The 18817-nt window shown below is 34.9% G+C and overlaps 2 pseudogenes; both read left to right on the top strand.

The window, feature by feature from the left end:
* The first annotated feature begins 717 nt into the window (after positions 1–717).
* Positions 718–1316, top strand: LOC127545591 (60S ribosomal protein L19-like; annotated as a pseudogene).
* Positions 1317–7379: 6063 nt separating this feature from the next.
* On the top strand, positions 7380–8320 carry LOC127557140 (olfactory receptor 13D1-like; annotated as a pseudogene).
* The last annotated feature ends 10497 nt before the right edge of the window (positions 8321–18817 follow it).

The raw sequence follows: 18817 nt of genomic DNA on the forward strand, positions 1-18817 counted from the left end.
ACCTACTACCCAAGGTTACCATAAACATCAAGAGAAATAATATTTTTAAGTACTTTGAAAAAATATTACTAATAATTATTATTTAACATTTGGAGGGAGTATTGCTGGGCAACCATACATTCTATCTTTATAATTGTGAATGTTTAATTTATTCTGACAATGCAAAAACAAAAAATGAAAGCACAATGTAACATGAAAAGTTATATTACATTTTTATTCTTATAGCCAAAACACATCCACTTAACCCATAGTGAGGTAAGGTGTTATGTCCAAATATTTTTTCTTTTATAAAGACTTATTTCTGTGTCATTTAAAATAGATTTAAGATGTCTTCCCTTTCAAGAGGGACTTTGGAACATAGTTATACTAATACATTGTGAATAGAGCTATACATTGGTCTAACGATTCAGGAAAATAACATGGAATAATGTTAAGAAAATGTCTTAAATGTATATAGCTTTTGTGCAAAGATCATGCCCTTAGGTACACATACACACACACACACACACACACACACACACACCCTACATGTAGACACTAAGGGAGTCATTAGAAAAATAAATGGCCACATAACCTGCGAAATATTTACAATTGCACTTTTTATTGTAGAAAAGAACCAGAAATAAAAGGATATTAATTGGGAAGTGAATAACCAAATTTTTATACAAAAATGAAATAGAACACTCTCCTTTCCTTTTCTTCACTGTGACTGTAGCCATGGGTGTGCTTAGGCTTCAGAAGAGACTTCCTTTGATGTGGAACATAGCTATGGCTTCACTTCAATGAGACCAATGAAATTGCCAGCACCAATTCCCATCAACAAATCTGGAAACTCATTAAAGATAGGCTGATCATCTTGACACATGTTACTGTCCACTCTTGTGCCAGATGCTGGAAAAATATTATAGCTTAACAGAAGGAAAGGCATATGGGCATTGGTAAGGGAAATGGTCCTATACCTGAAAGAATGACCTGCATGAGAATAATGATTTTGCGTTATCTACTCCAAAGAAGACATGAAAAACCCAAAAAGTTTGACTGCCATATGCACCATAGCCTGTATTTGAAGCAGAAAATAAATGTATTCATGAATAAGAAGATCCTTATACAGCATATTTATAAACTCAAAGCTGACAAAACCTAGAAGCAGCTCCTAATTGACCAGGCTGAAGCTCAATTGACTAATTCAAAAGACTAAGGAATCATCAAAGCATTAGGAAGAACATTGACAGGTTAAGAAAGAAGAGGTCATCAAGGCTTTGTCTAGGAAGAAGATTAACAAAGAATTCTCCTATCTCCTCGTTCATAGTACATAGTACCCCTCTATTTAGTTCATACAATAAAACTTGACAGACTGTTTAAAATAAATTCAATAGAACATGTTCACACTATAAGAAATGATGAATAAAAGGATACACAATTTAGCATTCAAGGAATTATAGAAAGATGTATATGATCTTAGGAAAAACAAATAAACCACAATCAGTAAAAAATAGAAACACCATGAGTGCATTAAAGCAAATAGGACAAAAAACCAAAACAGTGCTTTTTTTATTTGGAATGGCACATAAGTGAACATAAGAAAATGTACTTCTCTCCTGCCTTTGTAGTGGTGGGAAACTATGAGTTTAGTACAATTTCAGTTCACATGTCATTGAATTTTGTGGAACTGATTTCTTTTTATTTCTTTTTTGTTCTTTGTTACAAAGGATTACTCTGTAAATAAAGGCTGAGTTATAGTTGAAATGGTGATAAAATACAAATTTTAAAAATACAAAAAATACAAATTCTTTTATAATTTGCTTTATATTAATCATTAAGATTTGTGAAACATTATTTCTGTGGTTAAAAAGACTATTATGATTTTCACACGTGAATTAAAAGCATCTAGTTGAAAAAATAACTTTTAAGGCACTGAATCTTCAAGAAAGGCACTACTGCCACTAATCATCTCTGACTGCCAATGACACCAAAAGTATCATTGAACTTCTTCATTTAATGGTTTTCATGACATATGCCTCTGAGTTTGTTGCTTGGTTACCCACTCAGAAAAGAACAAGCAGAAAACAGACAAAAAGAGACATTTGCTCACTACCATGACCAGGTGGCAAAATCATGCCAGATGTCCTTCCTCTACTTTCTTCTCTGTAGTCCTTCCTAATTTATGGCCAGTAAGGAAAGCAAAATAACAGAAAAGGAAGATATACCTTTCATATATTTGCTGAATTCAGATTCAGAAGCTAATTTGAGAATTTTTGTCATCATGCATTTCAAACCACTAAGTCTTACAACTTCAAAATAATTTCCCCTGAAATTTTCATTCTGGGACCAAACAGAATATATATAGATGGCTGAGATAATGGCCCTGTTAGATAGTTCTCCTCTCCCTTTCCCCATCATATTTGGGCTAGGGGTACATTTTATAAATTTTATTTATATCCTCACTCCAGAAGAGTTCCCTGGAGTCTTGAGGAAACTCCATTTTAAATATACCTAATCCATTTTCTCTCCATACCACCTCCCTATACCCATTGTTAGAAAGAGAAACAAAATCCAAATGTAACCAACATGCATAATGAAGTAAAATGAATTTCTGCATTGATCATAGCTAAGAAAAATACATCTCAATCTATACTCCAACCCTTTAACTGTCAAGATGGGGACAGCATGCACCATCACTGGTCCTCTTGAATCCTATTTGGTCATTACATTGATCAGCGTTCTGAAGTCTTTCAAATTGATTGTCTGGCTAATGATATTATTATACAAAATATTCTTCAAGTTTTGCTCACTTCATATTTGGTTCTTCATGTTTTCACAGGTTTCTCTGAAACTGAGTGTCTCCTCTATGTCAGCAGTAAGACAGATGACAAAGTGGAAAAACTTTATTTTGGAATCAGATGACCTAGGTTTAAATCCCACTTCCAATACTTACTCTCTAACCTTTGGAAAATTATTTTACCTCCCTCAGATGCTTTTTCATCATTTCTAAAATGAGGGAGTTAAGTTGAGATCCCTTTTAGCTCTACATTTATGATGATATAGGATAAATTAGAGTATGGGGAGATGAATATCCTCATATGTGAATATCCTCAGTGGAGTGAAAGGGATGGGAAGCTGGAATTGAACAGACAAGGGCATGGCCAAGAAAGTTTTTCATTATTGGCTCAATGTGTATACTCTTGGATCAGTGAGGTGGCCCAAGGTCTGGAATCAGGAAGACTCCTCTTTCTGAGCTCAAATCTGTCCTCACTTACTAGCTGTGAATTTCTGAGCAAGTCACTTAACCCTGTTTGCTCCAGTTTTCTCATCTGTAAAATGAGCTGGAGAATGAGATGGCAAACTGCTCCAGTATCTCTAACAAGAAAACCTCAAAGGAGGTCATAATGGAACATGTGACATGTGATATGGCTAAAAAACAACTGAATACATGCTCCTAAAATTTAAATGCAGAGAAAAAGAAAGCAGTTGAAAGTGTTTAAGAGCAAGACAGCCAAAATGGCTTACACCGTCTACTAGACAAAGCATGAGTTGAAAGAAAAAAAATTGATGCATTTATCTTTGAGTTAATTTACATTGCCATCTTACACTGCTCCCTAGTGGCTTGCTAAATATTACAGCTTGGACACCTGCTCCAAAACATAGCCCGTCAAAGCTTTGGGATGTGAAACAAATGCTTCATAGTAAATTCACTCATATACCAGAGAACTGAAAGGGATTTCAGGGGTTATCTTGTACAATCCTCTCATTTTACAGCTGAGGAAACTGAAGTCCAGGGAAATGACTTGTTTGTGCTGAGGCAAATAGTGTTAGAGTTGCTTTATTGTATTTGTAATTTTTGTTTTATATTTGAGGACTATATATTTATGTTTGGGACATTGCAATTTGGGTTTTTTAAAATAAGGCTATGACATTTTAATAGTTAAATAAGAATTTTGAGGGCATTGATGAGACCTAGAATATGATGTGTCCTTCAAAACTGGAGATTGTAATCTCTGAAAACCTAGTGGAATTGTTAATTAATAGATCAATATTAAGCCATTTAAATGATTGATTTTAACTAATACATTCCATTGTGAAGTGCAGGTATTATTTCCTTTAATGTTTTTTACTGTTCTCTTTTTTTTGTAATATATTTAAATGGCAGATCATAGCTACACTTTTGACTATTTAAGGTCCATTCCATTCTATCATGCTAAAAATTAAAGACCCAAGTTATGGGATTTGGAGTTGATGAGGCTCCCAATCACTAAAGTTCACTAAGATCTTTTGGGATACTAATATTTTCAAAGACATATCATTTCTTAGTTTCAATTTTATGTCATCCACAAACATAAAAAGCATGCAAATCATTAACTTAAAGTATATATAATGTAAAAAGATCAAAGAACTTTGTGCTACTCTATTTGACACCTTCCTTAAAGCTAATATCAATTTAACAATCACTCATTATGGAATCTTTTTCTCAAATTAGGTTTAAATATATTTATTATACAATCTACATCTCCACTTTGAATCGAAGAAAGTATAAGCCAATATCAATTGTGAATACAGGTTTCAAAATTGTGTCCAGCCTAGAAGATGGATTCATATAAGGAGTCAATATATAGAGATACTGGTAACCTTAGACTAATCTTTTCCACTTGATGATACCCAGAGAAATCAAAGAAAATTGGGAAATTATATTGAATCATTGAAATAATTTTATTGTTCTCTCTTGTTTGTGCTATCAGAGTAAAATCCATATTTAATTTAATTTTATTCTTTTTCTCAATTGTAAATCAAAAATTTTTAACATTCATTTTTTAGAATGTTAAGTTTCTAATAATACTCTCCTTCCTTTTTTTCTGTCCCCCTCCTTGAAAAGGCAATCAATTTGATATAGATTATAAATATGCTTCTATGCAAAACATAAAAGGGTGGAATCCAAGAGATTTATTTTTCTGTTTTATATTTTGTTGAGATTGGTATCAATTAAAATAGCTTAACTTTTTTTTTAATAATTAGAACTTTAGATCATTTTCTCTGAAGCATCCAAAAGTTTGTAACTTCCTTTATGTTCCTAAACAGAACTTTTAAATTACTTCAGGGATTACAGAGAATCCCTAAGGATAGTAAAGACAGAAGTTAAATTAGCATCTTGAGCCAATATGTGATCCTTTGGAATTTTCCAGGAGCACAGTTTAGGATAGGAAGAAAATGTTACAAATTAATGGTAAGAGGCCTTAGAATAGAAGTGGCAGTATTCTGTTAAAGATCATAACACTGTGCCTTATTCTGAATTATAGGAAATATGATTTTTGTTTCATTACCTGTCTTAGGAAAAACTAAGAGAGAAAGGTAAAGATGTAAAATAACATGCAAACAGTTACAGCCATATTCAAGTAAGGTTAAATAGTCAGCTCAGGGAACACATCTATGTTTGGTGCTGTCTTAAGCCATTTAGAAAATTTTAGAAATTTGCATGAATAACTTCTTTTTATTTTCAGAAATAGGGAAGAACCAACTGACTTGGAATTAAATGGGTACTGGATCTCATACTGAGAGGTAAATGAGAGAATGAGAACTGTCTTAGTAAGAGTGATTTTTGGAGATAGAACTGGAAGCTGGGGATAATCTTAGTATAGAAATAGTTAAAGACAAAGAAATGCAATATAGATGGTTCCAGGCTTAAGCAAGTATCCCGTGGAATAGTAACTACAAGTGAAGAATGTACAAACCAAACTGAAAAGGTTGGAGGGCATATTTTGCTGGAGCAGAAAAAACAAACAACTATTGCTTTCTGTTTACTGGAATATCTTTACTGGTGAAAGCAATGTTTTTAATGAAATGATTCTAATATATCATCCTTTATTAGCTTCCACTAGATTGCTGATTACTGAGCCCTGGATTTAGTTGGCTCAGGTTTCTCCTCTATAAATCATAGAAGTGGACTAAGATGACTTCAGACTCTAATATTCTATATTTTTTAATTCCCTCCTAAGTTAGCCATTCTATGTTTTAAATTATAAAGTCCCTTCTAATGGGCTATTTTATGTTCTGTGTTCTGGGTGTCTTTTTCCATCCATTGCATTATTTTAAAATTTCTTTAATTGTATTTTCTTACAATTTTCAAAACAAATTAATCCATTTTTGCCTTTTATTTTCAAATCAGTATAAGCATCCCGTATCACTTCTAACTCTTTGCTACAAAATTAAACAATTGAGGACTTGTAACAAAGAAAATTGTAAAGAAAACACCAAACATATGCAGAATATTATCTAACAATTTGTGCAACGTCCCCCCACCTCTTTGCCAAGAATATGGCATGGTTTTTAGTTATTCAGAATTAAGTTTTTAGTGACATTTTCTGAAGTATTTTGTTGATTTTTTCATATATCACTCTCACTGAGTCTTCTCTTTTTCCAGTGTTCCTTATAATAAAGAGGTACAATGAAGCAAATAAAATCAATCCATATACCATGCCTGAAAATGCATGCTTCAGTTGAAGTCCATTATAACTCTACCAAGAGTTAAGAGATATGCCTTACCAAATGCCATTACATTGATCAGAATTCTGAAGTCCTTCAATGTTGTTTTCTTTAAAATATTGTGGTAATTATAAAAATTATTGACTTAGTTTTTATGTTCTTTGACACTTGTTCCTATAAGTCTTCTCAAATTGCTGCGAATTTTCATTTTCAACATTTCCTATAATTTTTCATCACATTCAGATGATGTATTTTGTTCAGCCAATTTCTGATCAATGATCCCTAATCAATGGGTATCTGCTTTCATATAATTTTTATTGCAAAAAAATGCTAATATAAATATTTCTCTTTATGTGTATTTGTTGTTAAAAAAAAAAAACACTTCCTTAAGATATATACCTAGCAGTGGTATCTCAAGGTCAAATCATATGTCCAAGTTAATGACTTTTATAATGTAATTCCAATTTATTTTCTATTATATCTGCTCAAATTCACAGCTCTACCAACAGTGATTAGTATGCCTATTTTCACAAAAGCTCCTCAGAAATTTGCTGAAAATGTGTTTCACATGTACCTGCTCCTCATAGGACTAGCCGCATTAATTTTGTTCATGACAAAACTTTTATATTTGATATAATCAAAGTTATCTATTTTGTCTTCTATAATCAGCTCTATGCCATTTCATTGGTCCAGCTTGCAATGTTTTCTTTTTTGTATTCTTTTCTCCTGTTCTTAATGCCATTTTGGACTATTTGTACTTATCTAGGGAAATCAAAATAAAATTGATGATGAAAAAAGAACATCACAAAAGACAAAATATATTCCAAATAGAATTCTTTGCTAATTTGCTTTTAAGTTCTTCAAACTTTGTCCTTTTCTAAATCCTACAGGCAACAAGATAGAATAACATGGACAAGGAGAATTATACAGAAGTGAAAGAGTTTTTTCTGATTGGACTTTCTCATTACCGAGGTCTCCAGATATCTCTTTATGTGCTCTGCCTTGTAATGTATCTGGTGATTCTATTAGGAAACAGTATCCTCATTATCATCAGCATATTAGATCCCCGCCTTCACACTCCAATGTATTTTTTCCTTGCAAACCTCTCTTTCTTAGATATCTGTTACACATCCTCTTCCATTCCTCAAATGCTAGTAAATTTCATGTCTGAGAGAAAGTCCATTTCCTTCACTGGATGTGCACTGCAAATGGTTATTTCTCTTGGATTGGGCTGTACAGAATGTGTACTTCTGGCTGTGATGGCTTTCGATCGGTACGTTGCCATCTGCAATCCTCTACGATACACTATCATAATGAATAAGGGACTCTGTATCCAGATGGCAACTTGGACCTGGATGTTAGGCTTCCTGTATTCCTGCTACTCACTCTGCTGGCTATGATGAGACCTTTCTGTGACAACATCATTGACCATCTTACCTGTGAGATCCTGGCCCTTCTCAAGCTAATCTGTGGAGATATTTCCCTCAATGTGTTCATTATGACAGTTGGAAATTTTGTTTTCTTAGTCATTCCTTTGTTACTCATTTTCATCTCCTATGTCTTTATCCTCTCCACTATTCTGAGGATCAATTCTAGTGAAGGGAGGAAGAAAGCCTTTTCTACCTGCTCAGCCCATTTAACTGTGGTGATCTTATTCTATGGTTCAGCCCTTTTCATGTATATGAAACCCCAGTCAAAGGAAACTAAGACTTCTGATGAACTCATAGGACTGTCCTATGGGATAATTACTCCAATGCTGAATCCTATCATCTATAGTCTGAGAAACAAGGAGGTGAAGCAGGGAGTGGAAAAAATACTGATCAGAAGACTATATTTGAGGAAAGTATGAAAGTCTGTGAGGCTTACTGTTCTTGTGTCAATTCATGTCATCCATATTTCTTTTATATTGCTTTCTCACTATACTCTCTAAAACTCCCACTTTATTTATAATTTGCCTTTAATATTAGACCTTTTCCTTTAATACTTCTTCCATTTTGCAATCACAGAAATTAACTCATTCCAGAATAGTCACCATTCCTAGTGCTAGATAAACCTCCACTTGTATCCTCCTAAACTTTGGGCCAAGAAGAGGTATATCTCTCTTGCTCTTCACTGCCATTCACAGAATCTCTTCTACTATTATCACTCAGGAATCTCTCCTCCTTTGTGACCCATTCCATCCAGATACCACAGCCCTTCTAGATCATGGACACTGTCATCTATTGCCCCAAGCATCACCAATTTCCTCAACTACCATGATCTTCATCTTCTCTACATCTTAGATACACAGTGAAATAGATATTTTTTATTTCATCATCATTTTAAAATGTTATATTGCCACACTTTTTAGAGCTGAAATTATTATATAACTTCTTTCTTTCCTTCTTTCCCTGTGCTTTAACCCTTTCTAAATCTATCTTCCATTCTCAGTACAACCTTTAGCATTTCAATCCTCTCATTGCATCCAGCTGTACCCTTCTCTGGCCTAATTATCCTCCCATTCAAATTATGAATATATATTTATATCTCTGTAGTTAGTCAATTCAATTTTATAATGCCCTCTACTTTCAAATCCCTTTTCTCCCCATCTTATCACCTCTTGATTACTCTGATCATTCATCATTTCTGTTTCTATTCATGCTGTTGAAAGCTGCTGGAAGAAGTCATACAATCCCTTACTGGGTTCACTACAAACCCAAAATAATTAATCTCATCTGTGTCCTCATTAAGGCATACCAATTATTTTTATCTTCCATGATTAACTCTCTAAAGAACATCAGACAGTATCTAATACAAACTTTTTTTCTGTCCTTAAGCCATTTACCCTAACCCCTTTCTCCTCCTTGTCAATAGAGAATTTTGCTTCATCTACTACAGAGAAAAACTGAGACTATCTGTCATGATTCAGTTCTCTTCATCTTTATAACTCAAATCTCCTGAATATACTCTTTTAATATCTCCTTTATTTTTCTCTCCACATAACTACCTCATTTATTATGTATATATTATTAAACACATACTTATATAATATACATTTTCTCCAATATTACAAAGTAAAATCATTGAGTGATGGAATTATATTATTTCTATCTTTCAACCCCTAACATTTAGCAGAGTTCCAGATACAAAAGCAATGCAAATATTTGTGAGTGGATGGATGGATAATTGAATAGATAGATAGACGCAGATCTTCTTACCAATGCCAATCTCTATGTTCTTCCTCCTTCTCCTAGTCTCACTTATATCTTCTTTCTTCCCTTTTCAATTTCTTCTTCTTTGCAATTTACAAATATGCATGGTGCCTCTAATTGTTTTTTTTTTTTAAATCCTCACTTGACTTTATTTCTCCTCAAGTTATCAACATATGACTTTTCCCTTTCACAACCAAACTTCTAAGGAAAAACATTACCTATATTCATTGGCCCAACTTCTCAACCATTCATAATTTGATTTCTAATCTTTTCAGCCAATTAAACTATTCTCTCCAAAGTTTATTAATGATGATCTTGGTCTTGATCTCTTTTGGTCTTTTTTTTTAACATTTGACATTGGAAACTACTGGTGTCAAACTGAAAGAGAAATAGGGGCTCCTAAACTATGAATAAGAATACCTTTAGTTACTATTAACCTAGAAAACCAATATTAATATAATCTATGTTGTACTGTATTTTTAAATTCTTTCATTAAATGTTTCCCAATTTTATTTTAATCGGGTTCAGCAGCACTTGGAAGTATTGGGGCTACATACAGCCCACTAGCCATACATTTGATATGTATGCTGTAAAACCTTTCCTGAATCTCACTTCTCCCTGTTTTCATGTAACTGTTCTATTACTATTATTTTTTCTTGTCTGACCACAATTTATCAATAACCTCTGCAGTATATTGTTTATATCTTAAATTCTGTTCAAATAAACCTCATTATGTTTCTGAAATCAGCCTCCAAAATTCTCTGTGACAAAGGCCACAACATCCTTGTTTTCACTCCAGTTCACAACCCAGAAATTATCTTGATTTTTCTTCACTCTCTTTTATTAATGTGCTGCATAGAATTAGTTGGCAAGTCTTACTTACTTACTTACTTATTCACAAGTATATCTCTTCTATTTATCACTTCTCCATGGAGACTTGTTATTGATCAGTCATTGTCAATCATTTTTGACCCTACATGACCTCATTTGGGGTTTTCTTGGCAATGATAATAGAGTGGTATGCCATTTCCTGCTCTTATCTCATTTTATAAACTAAGACAAATAGAATAAAGCGACTTATGCTTTAGTCACACTACAACCACTATAATTCAGGCCACCTTTTTTTTTTTTTTTAACTGAATCATAAAAATGTCCTCCTAATCAATCTTTCCATATCCAGAACCCACAAACACATAAAAAAACCCCAAATTTTACATTCATTTTGTGTGTATGTATGTATGCATCCATATTCAGTTTACCACAAGTAAATTGTAAATTCCTTTAGGGCAGGGGCTATTAGTGTTTTTTTTTTTCCTGAGTGGTAATAATAATAATAATAATAATTTCCTAATAATCTTTAGAACATAAGTTGGTGCTTGATAAGTATTTCTGTAATTGTACAAAAAGAAATTATTCCTAGTATCAAGTATGTGATGAATTTTATGTATATGTTAGTATGTGGCTTACTACTGTACAGCCTCTCTCTTCAGTTCTGTCTCTTGGTCTTATGGTAATTTTGATACTCTCTATTAAGTTACACAAAGACATAAAATATATCCATTAATTGCTCAGAAGTTGCTAATGAAAGAAATGAGCTTTACAACTACCCATTAATTATTTAAGAGAAATTGGTGTTGATACATAAGTTTTTCTGATAAAAATATAGATCATATATTATTTCACTCATTCAACAAACATTAATCATAAAGCTACAATCATAGAGTCTTCAGAGGTGGGATAGATCAAAATACTTATAGTAGCATTTTTTATAATAAGAAAATGTATAGACATAATGGAAAATCATCATGCTATAAAAAAGTACATAACAATCATGCTACCAAATTTTTTTGTATAGCGCTAAGAAAAAAGACATATGATATAGAAGGTAACATTCTGGCAAATTTTGAATATGTGGAGAAAAGGATAGAGAAGAATCTAGGATAATACCAGATTGTGAACTTGAAAAACAAAACGATAGACTTCTCTCTTCAACAAGGAAGCTTAAAAGGGAGGAGCATTTAGGAGAAAAAAAGATACTGAATTAAATGTTAGATATAGGCATAAGATGCCTCTGGAATATCCAGCTTACAATGCCCAATAAGCAGTTGATGTAATAGAAATGAAATTTGGGGATGAGATACATGTTACAATAATCTATAAATATAAGTATATCTAGTTATAGTTATAGTATTTAACCACAATTATCTCTAACTATAATTAGATGTATGTTTCAATTCTATTGAAATTTTCTATTCTACTTTTCTAATACAATTACTATCTCTGGAGACAATAAGAGAAAAGGTTATAAATGTATACATAAATAACAATAATGCAAATTACAATATGAAATACAAAGTACTATGACATCATGTTTCAAACTATAATATAAAAGAGAGATTCGTAACATTTTTCCACTCATAACCACTTTTTGCCCAAGTTATATAGTAATCAATTGATATGTTAATTGCTTTACTGAAGTATTCTTTCTTCTCTTTTTCAAAGAAATTCTTAATTCTCCTTTCCATTGCTTTGATTATGAGGGTCTCAGCAGAATGAGAAAAAATGTCTCATGATACAAAGTACAGTGTGTTTCCTTTATCTTTAGAGAGCACCTTTATCTTCCCATAATTCTCCCTTTTTGTTCTTGAATAGGGCCCCATCATCTGTGAATAAAGTTTCTATAAAACTGACAAGACACATGGAAGCATTTTCCCTGATTTCTCCATTCCAGATTTACAGAGTCTAATAATAAGTCTTCTGAAGTCATACTGAAGATAAAGTCTTCTGTTTAAGATACCAGTGAAATTTAATCAAATTACACTAAATTATTGATTTAAAATACATTTGATTTATTTATGTGTAAGGTCAATTATTAAATATAAAAACTTGTACTTGAGTCTCAGGTACATCATTTTTGAGTTGTAGTCTTAAACAAATTATCCTTCTTTCATACATCTTGCTCCTCCTCATACGCTATGATTCAGTTACCCAGACCTTCTTACAGTTCCTTCACATTCCATTCCCCATCTTTTGGTCTTTTGACTGCCTAAGCTCACTTCTTAGAAAGCTCTACCCCTCAGTTCTGCCTCTCTGACTTGCCCTGGCTTCCTTCAAGTCTCAGCCCAAATCCTATCTGCAAGGTAACATTTTTTCAGTCCCTACCTCTGCCCAGCTGCTAATGCCTTCCCCTGTAATGCTGGAAAAACTGAGGCAAGATAGAGATTGGAGAGTTTTTAATATTTTATTTAGAGGGAGAGATTGGACTGGGTGCAAAACAGGATCCTTGTTACCTCCAGCAACTGAATTGGACTTGTGCTTCAAAGCATCCAGCAGCGAGTGATGCATTTTACGGATTCTTATTGGGCTCCAGTAATCAGGGGAACAAAGCAGGGTGGGGGTGAGCAGTGGTGAGCAGAAACTTTCAGGAACTGATCATAATCTGGTTCTGACAGGTTGGGGGTAAGGAAGGATCACAAATCCTGATAAATTGGGAGGGCTAGGAGCCACTGAGTCTAAGACTGGAGATATCCCACTCCCATCCAAGATTAAGCATCTGCCATTTATGGCTCTATAGAATGCTAGTGGTCAGACCTCCCAGCCCTAATTTATATCAATCCTAATGGTCAAAAAGGGGGGGGGTTGCCACCAGGGGGATTGAGGCAGAATAATTTAAGGAACTGAGGCAGAACAATTCAGGGAAACTGAGGCAGAACAATTAAATGAAACTATGACATAACATCCACAATCTCTCTTCTGAACATTCAAATCATTGAATTATCTTGGAGGTCTCAGCACCATGATTTTGACCAACTCTATGTGAAACAAATAGACCAAAATAAAACTAGAAAAATGCAAAGACTTATGGCAAGGACAAGTCTCTCCCTGATAACCCCAGAGTTGATCAGAGATACAAAGGCTCCCTGTTGCATGCATGTCAGGTCCTTTGCAGTTCTGGAACACCATCTCAGCCAGAGGATCCTGCTTGAAATGGACAATTCACTGTGAGTTAAATGATCTGCAGTCATTTGTACACTTAGCTCAGCATCTACTTATAGAGCAGCAATGTTCTTGAATAGGATGTATGACACAGTCAATTATTCTGCCGTAGGAGGGGCACTACACAGCTGTTGGAGAGACTTCAAGTGGAAGGGTGAGGCCTGGAATTGCTCCACCTCTCCCCACCCAGGAGAACAGACGGGTTAGGGAACACTGCTCCAGAAAGGATCTGGCTTTCTGAGCAGAGTTCAGAGACCATCAAGGCAGGCAAACCATAAATTTAGAGGCCTGATACCAAACTGCAGAGTCCTTCAAGGATGCTGAAATACTAATTAAGGAACTGGGGTTACAGGACTGGAGAAACGGATCAGAGAGACTGCCAGTCACAAGCTAGTTGCCTGTACCTGGGAGATTTCCAAGGGTGATTTCTGGTTATTCCTGAAAACAGGCAATCAGAAAATGGTCCCAGAGATTTAGTCTGCCATGGCAATTTCAACAGAATAAGGGGCTTCAAGTTAAAGGATAACCAGCAATCACAATCCAGTTGAGGTTTAAATAATAAACCAAGCAGACAATAAAGAAAAAAGAACTGCTGGAAGGGCTTTCAATTTGAACTGGTGGGTTAAGGAGTGAGACAGAATTGCCTGAGGCCAAGTGAATAGGAAACTAGTGGCACTAAGGGTTCCCAATCTTTCAGGTATTTTGGGAAAAATCCACCAGCTTTCCCCATCCCTTATCTCTTTTCCTCCCCTTTTATTTTATTGCAGAAATCATTCAAGGAGGAATAAATAAATTTTCAAGTAGCCATCCCATAAGTCCTGAAAATGAATTAAAATTCCTATACATAACAAACTAGTACAATTGGGATTTTTCACCCTGGAATTTATCTAAAGATCCCTCAAACAATTACATGTTCTGAAGAGAACATTGTGATCAATCAGACAATGCAGAAATCCTTTACAACAACAGTTATCCAAACCCAACATTTTTTTTAAATAACTTTTTATTGACAGAGCCCATGCCTGGGTAATTTTTTACAACATTATCCCTTGCACTCACTTCTATCCCAACTTTTCCCCTCCCTTCTTTCACCCCCTCCCCCAGATGGCAAGCAGTCCTATACAAGTTAAATATGTCACAGTATATCCTAGATACAATATATGTGTACAGAACCGAACAATTCTCTTGTTGCACAGGGAGAATTGGATTCAGAAGGTATAAATAACCCAGGAAGAAAAACAAAAATGCAAACAGTTTATATTCATCTCCCATTGTTTTTTCTTTGGGTGTAGCTGCTTCTGTCAATTGAAACTGAGTTAGATTTTCTCTTTGTCGAAGAAATCCATTTCCATCAGAATACATCCTCATACAGTATCGTTGTTGAAGTATATAATGAAATGCTCATTTCACTTAGCATCAGTTCATGTAAGTCTCGCCAATCCTCTCTGTGGTGATTCTTGTTCTTTTAAATAAGTAGAATAATTCTCTCTGGGGGAGAGGACAGGTTTCTCGGGGGAGGTTTTCTGGAGGCAGCCTTAGTATCAGTTCAGATCAATAATTACCCCAAATGCAGCCAGCTGGTAAAAATACAAACGTTTATTTTCTCCTTCCAAAATAGCCTGGTTAGTTGAGGCCTATCTCTCTGCTTGGTTCCAAGAGCTCTTGCAGTTTTGTCCTTTGCTTCTGCCTCTGCTTTCTTCAGCTTTCAATCCAGCTCCACTCTTCATGTAATTCCGGTGAGATCTCGACTCATAGCTTCTTCCTCTCAAAACTCTTTTTCCGCCACCAGCCAGCCAAGTGGAAAATATTCTCTTGCCTTGGAGAGAGGGCTTCTGGCGTAATTCAGCTGAAATCTGTCTGAGAGCCTCTGTCTGTCTCTTTTTATATGAGAGAGAGGAATTGTGGGATACAAGAGAGAATGGGATTATGGGTTTTCCCCCATAGTGCTCTCTGGCCCTAAAAGCTTCAAGGGAGGTGTGAATTCACAAAGTTACACAGTTAACTTTGTGAATCTCCCATACTTGTGAACTCCAATGAGTAAAGGTGCAAACACAAGCATTGTATGAATTAGTTCTACTTAGTATCTTGTTTCAGGTTCTGGCCCAAAACATCTTCTTGTAAGAGCAGATCAATAATCTATCAACTCTAATGAGTTAGCAGTTTGTAAAGATTCCAACACTCTCTGTATTCATCTTGCAGGTAAAACCCAACATTTTTCATCCCAAATCCTAAACACACAGTAATAGGGGACACAGTCAGGATGTTATAATAATATACAGTAATAGGGGACTCAGTCAGAATTTAACAGTCATTCATCAACCACTTTCAGCTCCCCCCAAATCAATGAGGCTCAAAGTTAATTAGGTGGCTGTGTGACATCTCATCTTCTAGATTTGCTTCCTGTTGACTATTCCAGGGAGCTGACAAAATGTTACTAGACTAATAAGCTAAAAGATATAAGTTTTTCACTTAAGTAAGTTTCCTAAATTCCTAATCAAATGTTGCTGACAAACTGAATTACCAGTTGCTATATATATATATGTATATGTATGTATATATGTGTGTGTGTATATATATGTGTGCGTGTGTGTGTGTGTATGTGTGTATACATTTTAAACTGGCTTTCAGAGGCTTTTTTTTTTTCCTGCCTGAGTTTTTTTCAAAGCAATTAGCTTCTTTTGTTCTCTAGAGCTCTTACCTTCCCAAGCAGAACTGCAACTTTAATCAAATAAGGTTTTTATTGCCCTCTTCCTTTACTCCTACTAGCAGGCTTTACAGGGGAAAAAAAAAAAAAAAAACACCTTTTCTGCCAGAGTTTTAAAGGTAACCAAGCTTTTCTGTTCCTTTTAATTTCAAATTAGTGCAAATAGGTTAAGAAGTTTAAAACAACAAGCAATTTTTTTTTATGCTAAACACATTTGCAACATTGAAATGACCGGTTTCCAAATTTCTTAAGCATTATTTTTAAAACTTAACAAAGCTTTTTAAATCAACAAAACAGATGGAGTGATCACATAGAACACAAAAACACTAATCATACAGACATGATATTTAACACATACAAGCTAGGGGAGAGCCCCTGATATCTCAGGAATGCCCATGAGGGGAGCTTTCAGGGTGACAATCTCTCCTCTCAAAAAGTCAAATGGAGCCTTTCAATTAGGCTTCCAACTCCAATTTGGTGCATTCTCTGCCTTCACAGAGAGTACCCCAGATGTAAAAAATATTCAGAACCCAGATTTGTGTCCAAAGTTACTCAGATTTATTGTTCAAAGACATATTCAGACCACGCATGTATCTTAATAGACATCCAGAACAGATGGCACCCTAGTGGTGTCCCACTGAGTACCTCCCAGATTATTTACAATTCGTCAATCTATCATCTGGGGACCTAAGGCACAAGCGACAGACAGAAAAAACAAACAAACAAACAAAAACAAAAAACCACTTACCCTGTAGGGATTTTAAAACAGATTCTCCTATGGTCAGGTGCAGGTGTCTGCAATGAGCTTTGCCATGGCTGAAAACTGCTTCTTCATGGGGACACTGGATAATCCACAGATTCTTATAGGGCTCCAGTGATCAGGGGAACAAAGTAGGGTGGAGGTGAGCACTGGTGAGTGGGAACTTCCAGGAACAGACCATAATTCGGTTCTGACAAATTCGGGATAAAGAAGGATCATAAATCCGGATAAGTTGGGAGGGCTAGGAGCCACTGAGTCTGAAATAGAAGATATCCCCCACCCATCAGAGATTAACCATCTGCCATTTATGGTTCTATGAAATGCTAGGAGTCAGGCCTCCCAGCCTTAATTTATATCAGTCCTAATGGTCAGGAAGGGGGTTGCCACCATGGGGAGTTAGAACAATTCAAGGAAATGAGGCAGAACAATTTAGGGAAACTGAGGCAGAACAATTTAGGGAAACTGAGGCAAAACAATACCCCTTTCTGATTATCTTGATATATTCTGCATATATCTTACATGGATCTAGATATTTAAATATTTTGTTGTAGTGTGTTTTCTAGAGCCCCTAAGTTGGAGTAATAAAATGTATCATTGCTTTCTAGAGCCTCCACACTGGGGTGGCAAAATATACCATTTGGATTAGCTCTCTGGAGGACCTGGGACCAGCCCAAGTCCTTGGTTTTAGTGGAAGAGAGAAGAATGCAGGAGGATAGTCAAAGATGGAGTCCATTTATTTCAAATCTTCTCAGCCCCTAAATACCTTAGTACAATTACATCACTACAGCATACTGAGCATGTGCCAACTATAGAACCATTATATCACCACATCATCACACCATACTGCACAAATATTAACTATAAGCACTCTGCTATTGATATGTAAATTCCTCTTCAAATAGAACACAGGTTGTCACACCCTCCTTAACTTCTCAGGAAAGCGATGGGGAGCTGAACCAGACATTGTCAGCAGGTTCCCTCTGGGCTGAAGTGTCTTACACCTTACCAGGAGTTCCCCCACTATCTGCAGCCCTTTACATTTTATCCCACATTAGATTATATACTTCTAGAGAGCAAATATTTCCCCCAGTTTCTTTACATGCCCAACACTTAGCAAAATATGTTGCAAAATAAGGACTAATTAAATGCTTATTGACTGAGTGACCATCGATATCTAAAGGTTTCAATTTTGTTATTTGTAAAGTGAATACAATAGTTTCTCCCATGTAACAGGATCTTTTGAAGACCACATCATCTATGCAGGGTGTTTTGTAAATATAAAATACAAATTAATGTGAACTAGTAAAATTAGTATTATCTCTGATTGGAGTAATTGGTAAATTACTTATCAATAACTAATTGGTAAACATCAAATTTATCTGGCATTATTGTTGAATTTCATACTTTGTCTATCAGATTCAGCTTACTTGCCCTATAGTTCAAAAGGAGATATAGAAATAAGATCTTTGAAGACATTTGTTCATTCTTGCTCCTACTCAAGCTTGTAGAAATGTTTTTAATTGAAGTACTTACTTCCCCAAAAGAAGATTTGCACCATATAGATAGCGATATGCAAATAAGTAGGAGGAGAAGCAGACCTGCAAATACTGATCTTTTGTCATTTTAAGAGATGAAATATTTCTGTACTTTCAAATAAGGAGAAAAGTCAATTATTAGAATAAAAAAGCCAGGCAT

The sequence above is a fragment of the Antechinus flavipes genome, chromosome 1 (genome assembly GCF_016432865.1).
Source record: "Antechinus flavipes isolate AdamAnt ecotype Samford, QLD, Australia chromosome 1, AdamAnt_v2, whole genome shotgun sequence".
Lineage (NCBI taxonomy): Eukaryota > Metazoa > Chordata > Mammalia > Dasyuromorphia > Dasyuridae > Antechinus > Antechinus flavipes.